The sequence below is a fragment of the Phyllostomus hastatus genome, unplaced genomic scaffold (assembly GCF_019186645.2).
Source record: "Phyllostomus hastatus isolate PE091 unplaced genomic scaffold, TTU_PhHast_1.1 phas_contig_58, whole genome shotgun sequence".
In the NCBI taxonomy this organism is placed as follows: domain Eukaryota; kingdom Metazoa; phylum Chordata; class Mammalia; order Chiroptera; family Phyllostomidae; genus Phyllostomus; species Phyllostomus hastatus.
In genome coordinates, this window is record NW_025333916.1 from 47,361,075 (window position 1) to 47,375,293 (window position 14,219).

Consider the following 14,219-nt stretch of genomic DNA (forward strand, 5'->3'; position numbering starts at 1 on the left):
ATACAGAAGCAAAATCACCAGTCAACCAAATTGCTCAAGGTCAATTTGCTAAAAAAAACCCTTCTGAGCTGGGTTTCATATTTCAGCTTTCTCTGCCTCCCAAATGAATGTATTTTTCTTTACATTTCAGATTCTATTTTAAGTTAAGAGAATATGTACTTTGTATAACTCCAAATTACATGTCATTTCCCATTAGAATAACGATTTGTGATATGATTTCCAGGACATCGATGAATGCAGTATGTTATATAGCATTGTACCTTTGGGTCTATTGCAACTGCCAAATTGAGAATAGCTACATCCTTAGGCGGTTGTGGGCCTTTACTAGCATCATTCCAAAGGCCTGGCCACTAGGGTTAGAGATCCTCCAGGATCCGCATTGCAGAGAGTCGTGGCAGCCTGAAGCAGAGACGTGCCTGCAATGGCAGTTGTGCACATAGTCCTGAGTTTGTTACACTTGGGAACTCGGAAGTTTCTGTCAATACCCCAGGACATCACTTAAAAAGCCCCTGTTGCACTGTGTCTGAACTTTGAATTGTGTGCTGACCTTAATTGGCAGCAAAACTCAGCACTGAGTTCTTTGCTGTCTGAATATCACCCCAAGTATTGAAAAAGTCTCACATTTCCTGAATATTGAAGTCAGGGATCAGTAGCCAGGGGTAATTCTACTTCTGTAGGTTATTCAAAGACATGCTTTTAAAAAACATCTTGGGCATAACTTCATAAAGCCCTTTATCACTTTCTATTATTTCTTTTTCCTAATTATGTGAGCCACATTTCCAGTAGTAGACCCAGATTAGATTCATTTGTATCAGTGAAGATTTCTTTCATTTGTTTTCATCTCCAAGCCTTTCACTGACTTTCGGATGAAGACTATGCATTTCCTATGTTGAACATTACCAGAAATTAGCATAATTGTTTTTAAAAGGAGGCACGATTGTGTGAGAACACAAGTGAACCAATCACCAAGATTACACAGCAAATTCTGTCCCTCTGATCCAAATGATGTCAGCTCCTGCAGGCTTTACATAAAGCATTGACTATAGTCCTAACTGTACGGGTGTCTGGCCTTTCAATTATTCTTTTATGGTTTCATCTCTGAATCTAGAATATGAATTTCTGGTTAACAATTTTATGCCATGTATCTTTTCAAATTAATCAGGATTTCTACAATTTATATATATTTTTGGTATTCTAATATTTTATCTAATGTATCCCTTTACCTAAACTCATTTGAATTTTATGTAATATCAAAATTTCCACTATTTTTCTAAGCTTCTGACAAAAACTTGGGCTTCAATCCCCTTTGGAGTGAGATCTCTCATGACACTTTAAGACATACTGCAAATTTATTTCGTATTTTATAAGCAAACAATTTCCCTGTTGTTTATTCGTGTTTTTATCTCTAGGAATGTTTTGTCAGCATTGTAACAACTTTAAGTATAGAGAAACTAACCATCATTTTATTCATGTTCATCATTTCAAATTCTTTCAAGATATTGGTAAACGCAATATTACCAGTGTTTTCTTTTTAATTATATTAAGTTTGGGGGTAGCAAATAAAATTAGATTGTCAAGTACAAGTCACAAATTATAGTTTTCATTCCATCAATACAGAAGAATAATACCCAGAATGATGATTCCACAGGAAACTAAAAATTAGATACTGAAATATAAGAAATAATGTTTAAAATGTATCCTTGGAGTAACTAATAAGGAAGAACTCAATGATCATTTGCAAGGAGAGAAAATAAGTGAAAACTAAAAAAAAATAGTTGCTGTGGATAATAATTAATTTTTAACTTATTAGAAAGACACAACAATTTTAAAATTATATGCACTTAACAGCCCATAAATAGAGCTAAAATACAAACACAGAATCACAAACAAAAATAATTATGTTATGCCAAAAGCAATTATTTGAACAAAAAGACACATTAAAAAAAAAACACCAGTAAGAATGTAACAAATCAAAATATGTGTTAATTTGATGAAATTCTAGTTTTTAGAATATTGTATCCTTGTAATTTTAGAGTTCTAGATTCTACATATTTTCATAGTTCAGATAAAACATGAAATTTGTGATAAATGATCAATTAATAGCCCATGTGTGTCATTAAGATCATTATCAAACAGGCCCGTTATTTAAACTTAGTCAAGTGATAAAAACACTCATTTTCACATTAAATCAAACAGAATAAATAAACCTCAAAACACTTATGGTGAAAAGAAGACATTTTGATGGATATATTAGAATATTTAAAGGTGATAATTGGCCAAAGTACACAATTTTTGGATTATGCAGCAAATGCATTCTGTTATTTTCCATTGCTGCTCTAACAAATTACCACAAATTTAGGGGTTTAAGTGATTTAACTACTATCCTACAATTCTGGATATCAGAATTTTCTTTATTACTGTTCAGTGACAGTTTCCTCATTTTTTCCCCACCACTCTCCCCTGCCTCACCTGCCCCCCATATCACACAGAGATCAAAATTCTGAACTTGGTTTTATTGAGATAAAATCAAAGTATCAGCGCAGTTACATTGCCTCTGGAAGTTCTTGAAGAGGATCTTTACCCTTGACTTCTCCAGTTACCAGAGGCCCCTTGCATAAGGCTCGTGGCCCCCTCTTCTGTCTTCAAAGCCATTAGCATGGCATGTTCAAACCTGCATGTCCCTGCTTCTCTTTTCGACTTGTAATCACACTGGCTCAGTTCAAATAATAAAAGATGATCTTCATATATCAAGGTGTTTAACTGAACCACACACACTAATAATAAACATATGAAAGTGTAATCAAGAAACTTTCATTATAATAATAAAAGACTAAACTCCATAGAAAATTTTTGTCAAAATAAAATACTTATACACTGAAAGCTATAAAATGTTGTTGAAAGGTATCACAGAAGATCTAAGCAAACTGAACATCTTAGTCATAGATTCAAAGAATATTATTAATATAATAATCCCTGAATTAATCTACATATTTACCAAAGTCTCAGAGTTTTTTCAGAAATCATAAAGATGATCACAATTTCTAGAAAAAGAAGAGTAACTTAAACTCAAAACTAGCTGAAAGGACGCAGTAAAGACTGAATAAGGTGCCCTGGTTGGTGTGGCTCAGTGGTTGAGTGCCGGCCTGCAAATCAAATGGTTGCAGGTTCAATTCTCAGTCTAGAACCCATGCTTGGGTTCAGGGCCTGGTCCCCAGTGGGGAACCACACACTGATGCTTCTCTCCCTCTTTTTATCTTTCCTTCGTACTCTCTAAAAAATAAAATAAATAAAATCTTTAAAAAAGACTAGATAAGATAAATAAGGAATTTTTTGAATGAGATAAATCAACAACCCAAGGACTCAGAATAGATAAAACAGTCTTGAAAATGGGGAAAAGATTTGAAGGAGTCACACTTCCCAATTTCACAATTTACTGTTCAATACAATAAAAATATAGCATGCAACTTTCACACGAATACACATATAGACCAATGGAATAAAATTCAAAGTCTAGAAATAAGCCCTAAGGATACCAAGGCATTGAATAAAAACAGAAGTTGTTTTTTTTTTGTTTGTTTGTTTTGCTTTCCCCCCCTAGAAATGACACTGGCACTAGTAGATATTCACATTTGAGAAATGAAGTTGGACTCCTTCAGATCATGTTAAAAATTATTCAGAATAGATCTTAGACATACACAGAAGGGCTAAAATAAGAAACTTATGGAAGGAAAAGCAGGGATAAATCTTTGGGAACTTGGATTAGACAATGGCTTCTTAAATAAGATACCAAACCACAAGCAACAAAAGAAAAACCTAGTTAATTTGGCATTCACCAAGATTAGAACATTTGCACCCAATGCCATCATCAAGAAAATAAAATATCAGCTCAGACAATGGGTGAAAATATTAGCAAATTATGTAAATGTAAGGGGATTTAATTTAAAAATATTTTAAAATATTTCCATTTCAGTAACAAGAGAAAAACAATCCAAATAAAAAGGTTGACAAAGAATTTGAATGGGCATTTCTCCAAAGAAAATATAAATATTATTAATAAGCATATAAAGAATATGTTCAACACCATTAGTATTTAGATAACACAACTCAAAATCACTTTGTACTCATTAAGTGGCTACCATCCAAAGGACAGATCATGACAGGTGTTAGTGAAGATGTGGTGAAATTGATACTTTATACATTTCTAACATAAGTATTTCTAATGTGTCAATTCTTTCAGCTGCTATGGAATATATCTTGTAAGTTTGTCTAAATGTTAAGCATTGAGTTATCATATGTTCTAGCAATTCCACTCCTAAATATTTATGCAATAGAAATGTAAACACGTTTAAAGAAAAGCACAAATATGAATGTTCACATTAACATTATGTATAATAGCTGTCATATAGACTACCCAAATGTTAAAGAAACCAATGAATAGATTAATATAATGATTTATACTCACCTAATGGAATATTATTCAACCATAAAAATGAAGTATTTATAGGTGCTACAATATGGATGGACCTTGAAATCATTATATTAAATGAAAGGAGACTGCCTTAAAATATTATAGGATAATATTTATATGAAAAGTCTAGAATAGAAAAGATTTCTAAGGGCAGAAATGAAATTCATGACCCTTAAGGGAGGGACTTATTTATGAGGGGGATGATATGACATTTGTAACTTAAGTGGTGGAAATTATTTTTAACATAAATTGGGGTTATAGTGGCACAACTCTGTGAATATACTAAAAAGCCATCAAATTTCACATTTTACGTGGTTGAATGTTTGGTATGCACGTCTCGGGATGTTTTGAAGAGGGACTAAGTGAGTGCACAGGCACTTTGTGGAGCACTAGAGGAGAACCAGTGGGACACGGAGCAGCTGGACTGGGGCTTCACTACGTTGCTATTGGTTTTGCTTAAGATGGTGATGCTAAAGGAAGACTACATATCACAGCTGAAATGCATGTTGATCAATTGGCAATGGAGAGGAAGGTCACTAAAGTAACCCAGGTGGCTCTAATTTCCTTTTCTTAATGCTACCCCGATGGCCAGCATTCATATGTTTATTCATACATATACTAATACTTTAATGTATTATATTTATATGTGTAATTTCAACTAATGAAAATAAGAAAAGGGTTTTTTTAGATGTTTAGCAATATTTAAAAGAGCACATTATATTATCATTTTCCTTATAAAAATATCAACATAGAGTGTGTCTTTGAATCCTCAAATTTGTTATATCAAAGAAGAGATAGTGAATGTACAGGGATGGACGGAAACAGGTTTATAGTCCTGAGTATGCAGAATAGTTTATTCTTGTATTATTATTTTTAACTATTGTATTATTTATCTGCATTATAACTTTAAAATTATTTTTGCTCACCCCAGTGTACAATGAAATATTATTGAGCCATAAACATAAATAACCATGTAAAACACATAACTAGAAAATGAGGGCATTATGTTAAGTGAAATAAGCCATACAAAGAATAACAAATATTGTGTGATCTCATTTATAGGTGGAATGTAAAAATACCCCAACAAATGAGCTCATAGATACAGAGAACAGATTGGTGGAAGCCAGAGGCAGGGCGTCATGAGTGGACAAGACGAGTGAAGGTGGTAAAAGGTGCAGACTCAAAGTCACAAAATAAGTAAGACTGGAGATGTAATGTAAACTGCGGTGACTATGGCTAAGAATACCAAATCAGATATTTAAAAGTTGCTCAAAAAGATGTCTTAAAAGTTTTCATCATAAGAAAAAGAAATTATAACTGTGTGGTGATGGACACTAACTGGACTTACTGTGTATTTCACAATGTACATATATATATATCAACTTATTAAGTTTTGTACTTTCAACTAATCTAATGACATATGTCAATCATATCTCCATAAAAAAGAGATGCTGAGACACAACCACCCATTATTGACAGTAAAACAATTAAACATTACAATTAGCTCAAAAGAACACATATAAGTGTTGCTATTACTGAAAAGAAGTCAAACTCTCTGTTAAATGACACTCTGACAACATGTTCAGAAAATGGTTTGTGTGGATCTCATTCCTAGGTGATACCCACCCTCCATCAACCTGGAGGTGGATGTCAGGTTTGGGTTACCAGTTACACATCAACTCTTAAAAATCCTTCATTACACTATGATAATCACTTCCAAGGAAAGTAAAGGGAAAACCAAAACAGAAACTAAATAAACATCTACTACGATAGGCACAGATGCTGCAAAGCGCAGCACAAGCACAGGACAAGTGTCCAAATTTACAGCCAGGGAATAAAGCACAGAAAATTGCCCAGCCGAACAGCAAATTGGTGCAGATTGTGCTTCCTCTCTCGTGATCAGCAGATGATGAAGGACCATGGTCTCATTAAAGCCTCTTGCAAAAAATCAATCCACTGGTACTTTTTAATTTCTTTTTAGTTGATATGAACATTTTTTTCCTTCTTAATTATAATTAAGAGTTGCAATCATCAAAGCATATTGAATATATTAATGAAAACTTATTTTTCTCTGGTCAGTAACTATGGTACTCAGGGAGAAAAAAATAAGAGCCATATTAACATTAGAAACCAAATAGATTATAGTAATACTTTTTCAAGTTAAAGTTATTGTTATTGTTGTATTGTTGTTATTCTTATGTTTCCTGCAAATGCCTCTGGCAGAACATTATATATTTTAAGAAATGAGACCTGGTGAAAGAACCAAGGAGTAGGGCTCAGATTGAGCACATGCACTCACGTGGACATTCATGTGCACATGCAGACCCTAACAAAAATAAATCATGGAGCAGTCTCTATGTGTCAGGAACTATATTAAGTTTTGGATTATAAATAGTCAATACAACAATCATCAAGCAACTGAGAGTCTAGTTGGGGAGCTTAACACATAAATATTACATCTCGATGCTAGAGGTGTGATCAGAAAATTACAGACATGCTGGGCACCTGCGCAGTCAGGAGTGATGGTAACAGACTGCCAGAAAGGGATATCTCAGCTAAACTCCCCATGAATAAGCAGTAGTTAGCTATAAGGAAGATGAAGATGAGTGGAAAGTACATTTTATCAAGTGAAAATAACATAAACCAAAGTAGAAGGTTGAGCAGCAGAGTTGTGTGTGTGTGGAGAGGAATTACAAGCAACTGAGCATCCTGGTATATAGCAGAGAACAAACAGTACAGGTAGTAAAAGTTTGGTCAGTTCAACCACCAGAGTTATATGCAGTTGGAACACCTGAATCCTACTTCCATCATTGTCCATAATTACTAATGTGCCGGGGCAAATTTTTAAAATCTTTCTGAGATGATATCTAACCTTTCTTTTGAATTCCTATTGATTGAACTGGAAATCATGGTCTGAAAGTAGCAGTCTTGCCACTGCCCACAATAATCGTGAGTCAGCCTGCAGACTGTCCAGGGCCGAATTACAACCAACTAGGGTGCAGACTGTTATCAGGGTACCAAGTGTTCTGCACATGCTACTTGTAACAAAATATTGCTGAATATTATGCTGTTCTGCCTACAGAGATAAAACATCTTCAGTTGATATGAATCATCTCCATCTCAGTTTTCCCTGAGATTAATTAGTTTGCCAACCTCTATGATAGCATCTTTTTTTATTGGCATTCTTGGGAGAGAAGATGACACTTCCTTTTTTCCACTCCTGCAATATGATCCCATGCAATGGTATACATGAAAAAGCCTTTCAAAATAATTATGTACAATCTAATATCATTTTGTCATGTATAATCTTAAAACATATTCTCTGCATTCCCATTTCCTGTAGGCTATGTGCAAACTTTTTTCACAATCACAGTCTCATTCTGGTTATAGTACATGTCTCATTCTTCTCTAATTCTTTGTTCTAATCTCATTGGAACACCCACAATTATCCAGCATGAGGTGTACATCCTTGGCTCCTTTCTGTACCTATAACTTAACATCTCATTTTTTGCTGCTGTTGAATTTTTAGTAGTGCAACTGTCACTTTCCATGGGAAATGTGTTCCATTTTCCTCACAGAGCATTAGTTGATCATTCCTTACTATGCCAAACACATATAAAAAATTATATATATTTTAAATAATATTTTTCTTTACTTTTCAAGTCCACATCATATCAATGAGAAAACTATATGAACCCATCTACTTCTCATCTGTACCATTATCCAAGCACCGCATGTCTTACATGGGCAGCTGTACACATCTCTTTGTTTCTTATCATGCCACCATGTGTAGATCCTCAGAATCATCTTTGTAGAATGTGAAACCAATCATTTCTCTCCCAATTTTCAGTCTTAAAATCCTTTAGTAGCCTCTATCTAAAATTGGATTAAAATCTTTTATTCTAAAGCTCTCCCTGATATACATCCTGCCTACTGCCCCCACTTTATTTCACCATCACCTGCTCTGTCTCAGACACACTTGACTTAATTACCTTTCTTGAAGACACTGTGTACATTCTTTCCTTAAGCCCTTTATACGAACCAAGGTTTCTGTTATGATGCTCTTCTCACCTGTCATTACGTGGCTGGTCCCTTTTGCCTTTCCATATCACCCAAAGCAAACACCTCCACTAAGAAGCCTTCTAAAACCACATGATCTACTTTCTGGTATTTTAAAATGTATTTTTACTTTTTAACCTGTTTCATCATACTAAAATATAAATTCAGGAGAGAGGGTCTTTCTCAGCCTTGTTCTATGCTGTATCTTCAGTGCCTTGACTAGTGGCTGGTATAGGAGGAACTCAATGCATGTTTGGAAGAATAAATGGATTTTATTGATCTATTTATAGCCATATGTACTGCTAGGTCAGGAACAAAGGTGGCCTCCATCTTTGTAGCCCTGCTCTTTGCAGAGGGCCTGGTATACAGTAAGATCCCAAATATTCGTCATATAAATATTGAAGTAAAGTCACCGTTTGCAAGAAGAAAAATTCAATATATCATTTATCAATATATACCAGTAATAGAGCAAAATAATGCAAACAAATTCAAATACTTTTCTACAGAAATAATAATGTGTAGTTTATCCTTCCCACATTCATAAATGAAACATTATATGAAAAATCAGTTATTTAACTTTCATGACTTACTCTTGAGCTAAATGATATATAAATATTTAATGTCCTCAGGCTGCTAGAATAACACAGTTTGCTCATTGGCATGAGGATAAAGCATTTGGGCAGCTTCTTAAGGAGGTATGTTCTCTAAGTCATTCTGCTTCATTTGTTCTGATTTTTTTTTTGGGGGGGGGGGTGATTCCTAAGTTTTCTTTTGCCCATGACCTTGGGATGACATTTCTTTGAAAAAGGGTTAGGTGGGTTTATGAATAAAACCCATGACATTGGTATTAAAGAAAGGTAGCTGACTCATAAAATTATAAAGTTCACGATATTTATGGTAGCAAATTAATCTTATTTGTGGATATGATAGTTATAAAAATGAGAATGCCAAAAATGTAAGTTGTAGTAATAAAGAGCCACAACACTTAGTTAAAGTTTTGATTTTGTTATATTTTATTAAAAGCAATTTTATAGTGGGTGTAGTTCACTAAGATCATCAAAATATTACTGTGTTAGGATCATTAGAAAATATCAATCAGTAAACTTTCCAATGTTAAAGTGAAACAATTATAATAAGTACATACAGAATACAAGGATAATTTAATGTTTATACACAATCCAATTTCACCCTTGCCTTACTATTCAATTTTTTGTCTCTAGAATTGACTTTTCTTTTTGTTACTGTGCACGTGAATGAGATTCTCACTGGAATTTATGTCCAGGATGCCGCATAATTCCCAGAGGTAATAATGGAAAAATGAATCACTTTATTTCACAATGTGCCCATGAAGCTTTTGTATTGATGCTTAAATCAAATTAAAGTAAGGTCACAGAGAGATACCTGACTCTCCTGGCACTAGAAAAAAAAATAAAAGAAAGAAAAGCATGCAGAGGAGATGGAAAGGGAATGCAGATATCTAATAATATTAAGACTCGATGAAATAAATCCAGCACTTAATGGCGACTCCCAGCTCTTCTCTCAGCACGTAGCCCATACTGCAATCACATGGATTATTCACTCTGGGAAGTTATCTAGTCTCACATTAAAGTCTACTTACTAGTGTGATTTACTTTATTTAGGTTCCAAATGAGCTCCTGAATTGTGTGTGTGATTTGCCCATCATTGATTAAAAAAGGGTATCTTTTTGCTGAAAGCACTATATTTTAATGAATCAGTAAAACAGCTCCTATGAAGGTAAAAGAGAATTACTCTATTTCTCTTTTTAATGAGCACATTTATTGGGTACTTATATGTGAATATACAAAATATTTAGATTCTCTTTGATGAAGAATTGTGCACAGTATCATACTGAAACCTATTCAGCACATTCTTGATGATGTGATAAACAAACAAGTTAATGCAAAGTTTTCGCCAAAACAATTTAAAGTTGGACACAATATGCATTTTGAGAATTAAATACCTTCTGAAAACTTGTAAAAAGAAATACATCAAATAAATAAATTTTAAAATCTTCACAAAATATTAGGAATGGAACTGAATTTTGACCTAGTGATTGTGGTTCTGAGATATCATAAGATTCCCAAAAACTAATCTGAAAGTATCTATGAACTTCTATATTCAGCATTATTTATGATAGCAAAGACCTGGAAACCAAATGCTCATCAGTGGATGAGTAGGTAAAAAAGCAAGTACATTTACACAATGGAACACTATGCAGGCATGAAAAAAGAAGGAACTCTTACCCTTTGCAACAGCATGGATAGATTGGGGACTATTATGTTAAGTGAAATAAACCAGTCAGAGAAAGACAAATATCATAAGATCTCACATATATGTAGAATATAATGAACAAAATAAACTGATGAACAAACAAGAAACAAAGGCATGGATACATGGAACAGACGGACAGCTGTTGGAGGGGAGGGGGATTGGGGGAATAGATGAAAGAGGTGAAAAGATTATCAACATATATATTAATGTTATTTGGATATATATGTCAATATGTTATTTGAATATACATACACATAAATATTCATATGAATACACATGCATGCATGTATATGAATATATATCCCTATATGTTTATATAAATTCATAAATTCATATATATCCATATGTGTATGTGGATATATATCCCTATATATTCATAATATATACATATATCCATATTATATATTCATAAGGTACCCAGCCATTAAATATGAAAAACAGACATTGAAGAAGATACAAGATACAAAAAACATTGTACATAGGACAATGATGTCTCAGTCCCCTTCAATGTAGACACCTTGGGACCTCACACAACTTTTCCAACTGCCATCACTTGTCCCATTATATTTTACTGAATCTAATAGACAGTTTGAAATCTCTTCCCTTTTAAAGTTGATTTGAGCTTTTGGAAAAGCCAGAAGTCACAGGGCACCAAATCAGGGCTGCAGGGGGGCTGAGTCATCTGGGTGATTTGATATTTCAACAAAAAACTCTGCATAAGACCTGATACATGAGTAGGCACATTGTCATGATGAAGCATTCAATCACCAGTTGGCAACTGAATCATCACTCAGATGGCTGCAGCCTTCTGAAGCATTTGGATAGTTTCCACAGAGGAATGTTCAAGCCTAATGCAAAATGTGATGCAGATACATTGCTCTACTGGCTCAGTCATTTTGAATGTGACAGCCACAAAGTACACATGCTCACTCAACAGCATTTATTGCCCCCACTGACTAGTATAGTGAAGTCATTGTTGTTCATGCATGTGCATTCCTGTCCACTCCCCTTGGCTGCTAGGTTACACTGATGTCACACAAACCATTCTAATTTTATTAACAATGGTTGGATTTTTTTTGGACATACTATACCTATGTATATATAGTATGTCTGCATATATAGGCCTTACTTCCCTCATTCCCAATGAGATGCTTACTTGATTACAAAGTATCTTTCAACAACATACAGCTAAAACTTATGGGATAATCACTCTTCTCCTTTGATCTTCGGCATACTGGCAGTAATCAAAGCAAATATTACAACATTAGAGACTACAAAAAAATCTTCAAATATTTATAGACAGGTCTCAGGACACAAGACTAGTTAATGAGATGAATGCAGGACAATGCATGCCTCCTAATTTCTGGTTAGATGTCTTCATAGCATACTAAAATTTAAGACATGGCATTTCTTTGTCAGATGCGTTTAGAGAACAGTGCTTGTAAAATTACCATAATATCTATGGTCTAGATTAGTTTATGTCCTTAATAAAAAAATATAACACTTTAGAAACTAGTTTACACATTCATTTTGTATTATAAATAATTGATCATTTAGAAGAAGTAATGAAACTAATTTTCTGAAACTCATAACTCATAAACTACCCTTTTCAATTAACTCCCAAGAGATGATTCAAAATAAAATCACATAAAAGGAAGCATTACTGGTGGAATGACTTCATAAGAGAAAAAATGTAAAGGCCCTCATTTACTGGTAAGTATGGAGAACATGGATTCCTGAGCCAAATTGCCAAATTGAGAATCCTGGCTCTCCCACATTCCCACGTTCAACTGATTTTGGAAAAGTTACTTAATTTTCCCCATACCACATGTTTCCCATCAGTAAACAGGGGAAATTATAGTGTTACCTCATGTAGGTAGTGCTTCATACATAGGTACAGTTCAACAATAATGCGTATTTTAATATGTATATCCTATAACATTTTCCAGCATAAAAACATTTTTACTTCATTACCTATAATAATACAGTTCTGAATTAGTGTGCTTACACTGCCATGACAAAGAACCATGAACTAGGTGGTTTAAACAATGGAAATGTATTTCTTCACATTCTGGAGGCTGAGAAGTCCAAGATCAAGATATGGGTATTTCTGTTTGCAATGAAGGCTCCCCCTGTGGTTTATAGACAGCTTCATTCCCCCTGAGTCCTCCCGTGGCAGACAGAAAGCAAGCGATTCCCTGTTTCCTCCTCTTCTTATAAGTACACCAGTTCTATTAGATTAGAGGACCACTCTAATGAACTCATTTCAACTTAATTACTCTCTGAAGGACTTATTTCCAAAGATAGTCATATTGGTGGTAAGATCTTCATCACAAGTTAGAAAGTGACACAATTCTGTCCCTTTCAAGTTCCTACCAAATTTAAAGTGCTAATATTCTTTTCTATGATAATTGAAATATTTGTCAATTACTTCTGATAATATTCTAACCATATGCATTCCTAGACAATCCCTGAACTCATATTTCCATAGAAGATTTCATTTAATATTGTTTTATAAATGTTTGATTCTTTTGATTTAAAAATTAGCCAGTCAGTGCTATTTTTTGATAAGTAGATTTTGATTAAATATATCACAATCCCTGATTAATCAACATTTTTGAAAGCTCATGTCTAATTCTGAAAACTTAACTAAACATTTGTGAATTGCCAATAATTTTATTATAATTTGAAGTGGTTCTCACACTGATCAAAATGGCCCCCATAAACAAATTGACAAACAATAAGTGCTGATGAGGTTGTGGAGAAAAAGAAACCCTAGTGTACTGTAGGTGGGAAGGCAGCCTGGTGTAGACACTGCAAAACCTGGAATTTCCTCAAAAAAACTAAAAGTGGTACTGCCTTTCGATCTAGTGATTCTGCTGCTGGGGCTATACCCTAAGATTCCTGAATCACCAATTCAAAAGAACTTTGCACACCAATGTGCATAGGTTTATTATTTACAATAGCTAAGTGTTGGAAGCATCCTAAGTGCCCATCAGTAAATGAGTGGATCAAAAAACTGTGGTACATTTACACAATGAAATACCATGCAGCAGAAAGAAAGAAGGAGCTCCTACCCTTTGTGACAGCATGGATGGAACTAGAGAGTATTATACCAAGTGAAATAAGCCAGGTGGTAAAATACAAATACCATATAATGTGCCTGGCTGGTGTGGCTCAGTGGATTGACAGCGGGTTGGGAACCAAAGGGTCACACATTCAATTCCCAGTCAGGGCACATTCCTGGGTTGTGGGCCAGGTCCCCAGTGGGTGCCACGTGAGAGGATACCACACGTTGATATTTCTCTCCCTCTCTTTCTCCCTCCTTTCCCCTCTCTCTAAAAATAAATAAAATATTTAAAAATAGAAAAAAACACAAATACCATATGATGTCACCTGT